This window comes from Rhinolophus sinicus, chromosome 18 (genome assembly GCF_057876585.1).
Source record: "Rhinolophus sinicus isolate RSI-liver-muscle chromosome 18, RSI-T2T, whole genome shotgun sequence".
Lineage (NCBI taxonomy): Eukaryota > Metazoa > Chordata > Mammalia > Chiroptera > Rhinolophidae > Rhinolophus > Rhinolophus sinicus.
Genome location: NC_142518.1, coordinates 98446804 through 98451630, shown reverse-complemented (window position 1 = coordinate 98451630; position 4827 = coordinate 98446804). Strand labels below are relative to the sequence as shown.

At 38.8% G+C, this 4827-nt stretch overlaps 1 pseudogene; it reads right to left on the bottom strand.

Moving 5' to 3' along the window:
* Positions 1-2824: 2824 nt before the first annotated feature.
* LOC109457506 (eukaryotic translation initiation factor 5 pseudogene) lies at positions 2825-4583 on the bottom strand (annotated as a pseudogene).
* Positions 4584-4827: the final 244 nt, after the last annotated feature.

Sequence of the window (4827 nt, the reverse complement as noted above, 5' to 3'; positions counted from 1 at the left end):
CTCTATAACAGAACCTCATTAGCTTGACACTGGGTATGTTGAGCGCAACTTGGCTTTAGGCCACCAGTATCTCCTATAGAATTTCAGATAATGAAAGCAAACTGGCCTATGGCAAAGAATTTGAAACCTAGGTGAGATGTGAATTTGCAAAAACATCTTCTCCTTGGTGTGACAGAGCATATTCCCTCCAGGTATATGGCTTCTGCTTCACTCTCATCAAATTCTATCAAAAGGCAGCTGGAGATCAACTCTTACGTCTCCAGTATAATTGCTAGATTTAAATTCCTTAAAATATCAAGCTAACAAGGTTTTATTATATCAAATGTTTGTATAATTTCAATGTGAAGTAATTTATAAAGAGACCTCAATATTGAGGTCTCTTTATAATTTGTGAGATGGGTCACAAAGAAGTAGTTAGAGGGGTGAATGATGTAAGCCCATACTCCAAATAAAACTCACCCCATGGTTCTTGATTCCCACAGTGTACTTTTTATGGAAAGGAATAAGATGCAACAAGTTTCTACCTTGAAAATGATTTCTCAGGTATAGTCAGAACCTATATCAAGGTAGTTTAGATCAGCTAATTGGGCAATGAATTTACAAGGAAGTTATTTTCAAATCTAAAGCCCAGGATGGGCTGGACCAAATCCTAGTCACTTGCATTCAGTGGCCATCACCACAGACTACTAGAATGTCTGGTTATATTCAATGTGAATAAAACACACATTATAAGGGTGAAATTCGGTAAATCAATACCGTAATTAGACTTAGCTAGTTTGCAGTTTGACTCACTGCATAGCTCGCTATCTAGCCACTTGTAGTTAGACGTAGATAGTTTGCAGTTAGATCTACCCTGATATTCAGCTGTTTTCTCTTAGTTTCTCCCCTCACTAATTAACTTAAAAACTTTTGTCCCCCTTTTTAAGTCTACACATTCCTCGTTATTCTATTTAATCAGCAGAATCCTAACCTGGAAAGGACAATGTCTTAATCCTCAGGTGCCTGGACACCCAGAATCCAATTTACAACTCTCTTGCAGTTTTTACTGGTGACAAAGCCCCAGGCCACGGTGGACGAGTCTGAGTCCGGAGATAACATTATCTTAAAACAGACCAGACCCCAGGAAGCAATGTCAGCCCTCGGACCTGCCTGACTGACTCCCCCTTTCCTTTGTTCTTCTTGTGTTCCTATAAAACCTTCTGACTGGTCTAGGAATGGAGGAGGTAGCCTTTGGACAGGAGCTCGTCATCCTCCCAGAACAGCGGCATTCTGAATAAACCTGCTTTTCTTTCCACCAACCTTGTCTCTCGATTTTTAACTTTTTCAAGTGGCAAACAGCTGGACCTTAGCACGATATCAACATTAAGTCTTACAACAAAATAATAGGCTCTGACTTACAAGTACAATTTTAGCTTTCTTTTTAAATGAGACATTTTGGGAAAAAAAATCAAGTTTGAGACATAGTAACACTTATTTTGGCAAGACAGCAACCCAAACCTAAAAAGCATAGTTATGTGTCGAAATATAAAAGGCATTAAAGAACAAGTTATAGTATCAGGGAAAATCCACTCTGAACAAAATGCACAATATGTCTAAACATTTTGAAATTGTAATTTAAACCATAAGAGTGAAAGCTGAAAAATTATGCTGCTTTTACTTGAGATTAAGTATACCTTTTCCTTCTTCCCCCAAATAAAATCATACAGCTTACTATTTAATCATATCCCAAAGCTTGAGAGTTTTCTCTCAGCACAAAGCAACAGCTACATACACATAAAATTCTTATTTGTTAACATATTGATTCCCCTGGCTCATCCAATGTGCAATACACATGACTTCAAAGACTACAATTTGGGACAAGTGTACATGAACTGAAAAAACACAGTTCAAGTTTCAAAACCTGCTCTTAAAATTATTTATAGGACACTTAATCATTTTTACTTTAAGTAAGATAAAGGTGTTGCACTGTCATTTGATTATTAGTTCACCTTGGCATTGTAAGAATGTACATTACCAGATGCCAATTTGAGGGACTAGAGATAAGACTTAAAAGTACTGCATTTCTTAATGGCTGACATAGGTATTACAAATAAGTTTAGGTTTACATTCTGCTGAAGCCCTCTTTACAGTCTCAGCATCTAACAATTTCTGACAGATTCCAAGAATCCTATCATGTTAAATGATGGTATGACATTTTTAAAAGGAGCCAATTATTTCAGTTTAAGTCATTCAGAGCCAAAGATTTGAGGAATGAGCAAAATCAAATCTTTATTTTACTAATTTATTTTTTTTAAAGATTTTATTGGGGAAGAGAAACAGGACTTTATTGGGGAACAGTGTGTACTTCCAGGACTTTTTTCCAAGTCAAGTTGTCGTCCACTCAATCTTAGTTGTGGAGGGTGCCATTCAGCTTCAAGTTGTTGTCCTTTCAGTCTTTAGTTGTGGAGGGCACAGCCCCGCTCCAGGTCCAGCTGCCACTGCTAGTTGCAGGGGGCACAGCCCACCATCCCCTGCGGGAGTCGAACCGGCAACCTTGTGGTTGAGAGCCCACTGGCCCATGTGGGAATCGAACTGGCAGCCCTCGGAGTCTGCAGCACGGAGCTCCAACCGCCTGAGCCACCGGGCCGGCCCCAAATCTTTATTTTTAAAACTGTATAAATGTGATCCAAATGTGTCCACCACTAATTTTTCCAAAAGAAACATGCTATAAATAAGCAAAATACATCTGCTCACCGATATGTCTATGGATTCCCTAGATGTCTCCTTGGGCTTAATTACAGACCACTCATAGCAATACATTTTTAGTAGAAAGTGTAGCATGATGTTAAGCCATTTTAGCTTTTGCACATACATGTTTCACTTCTGGCTGATGATGCAAACAGATTCTCAGCATTACACAGTTAAGCTGGGCTGCATCTACCCCTTTAAATGGCATCAAATCAATGTCATCATCCTTGTTGTCAGACTTCACAGCTTCAACTTTCAGTACACTGGCAGTCTTCGAATACATCATCTCAATATTCTTATCTTCATCATCTCCACCACCTGAAGATTCCTCCTTTGCTTCCTTCAACCACTTTATAAATTGTTCTGCTTTGACACGAATCTCTTTGGCAAGTTCTTTTGACACATATTTCTTAGAGGCCTTTCCCGACCGGCTGATGACCTCTTCTTCCAAAAGGTCTGTGTCATATATCTCCTTTAAGATATGTAGAATATTGGAGATAAGCTGAACTTGATGCATTGCTACCACACACTCTCATGAAGAAGGTACCGTTGAACTTTTTTGTTGTGACAAAATTGTAGGAAATGGTGCCTGTATTTCTTAATCTGTTCCCTAATCTTCTCATTAAAAAGAACTTCAATCAAAACAAGAGGGTCCATAGCTTTTATATCCAGTTTTTCTGCTTCAGCAACAATTTTCTTGTCAGATGAGTCAGTAATGCCCTATTCTTTATTTTTCTTAACAAAATCAAATGGGATATTGACCCACTCTTCAACAGTCCTTTCCAAATCATCGCTGCATGTCAGATCTTTTGCATGGTCACTGATTTAGTTCATCCATTCTGCACCTTTGAGCTTCCTCAGGTGTACCCTTCCCCCAATCACCATCCTCTTCTTCTCCCACAGCATGTGGAGGACTGATTTCATTTGGTGTTGATGGGGGTTATGTCTCACTGCTGAACATAGAGCCATTTCCCTTGTCTTTGCCCGTTCTACTTTTCTTTTCCTTTTCTTTCTTTCCTGCACCACTGTCACTATTCTCAGATGGGATTTTGAGAATGAATGTGCAGAGTTTCTGATGCATGTCAAGCATTTCTTTACAAGAATTACCTATTTTTTGCTTCTTTGGATTGACATGCAGCTCTGTTTCAGGATTCGCACACACTCAGGACAGAGGACAAATTCTTTAATGAATCCATCCAACATGCCTTGAAGCTTAATTTCCTCATGAGGTTCATTGACAATATAATGGTCATTCTTTTGTTTTAATTAAAGTTTATTGGGATGACAATTGTTAGTAAAGTTACATAGGTTTCAGGTGTACAATTCTGTATTACATCATCTATAAATCCCATTGTGTTTTCACCGCCCAGAGTCAGTTCTCCTTCCATCACCATATATTTGACCCCCTTTACCCTCATCTCCCCCCCTTTCCCCCTTACCCTCTGGTAACCACTAAACTATTGTCTGTGTCTGTGAGTTTTTGTTTCTCATTTGTTTGTCTTGTTCTTTTGTTGTTTTGGTTTATACACCACGTATCAGTGAAATCATATGGTTCTCTGCTTTTTCTGTCTGACTTATTTCATTTAACATTATATTCTCAAGATCCATCCATGTTGTCACAAATTGTCCTATTTCATCTTTTAATGGTCATTCTTAACATCAAACTGGGTCTTTGCTCCCAACTCACAACCAAAGTATTTGGTAGGATACATTGGAAGCCGATTAAGTGCCTTTGCAACCATGTTGACTATAACTGTCTTGATTCCATTTCCTTTGCCCTCACCCTTGGTGATCATACTGGCCATCTTGTAATGATAGAACTGGCCTGACATGCTGCAGTTGACATTGACAGACATTATGGCTTATTAGTGGCTTTATCAATAAGATGAAGAGATCTTCGATTGCAAATTTTTGGATCTTCTGTCTGGAGAAGAAAGGGTGGCATAATGAACTGCAAGAGGTTTTGGTCTCTGAGATGAAAAATGTTTGCCACTGAGGGTGTAAGCTTCTTGCTTGTATGCTATGTTTCTCCAATACAGGTACCAATGATCATGCAACAGCTCGTTTTTGTCAAATAAATACATAAACCCAATGCTGCTC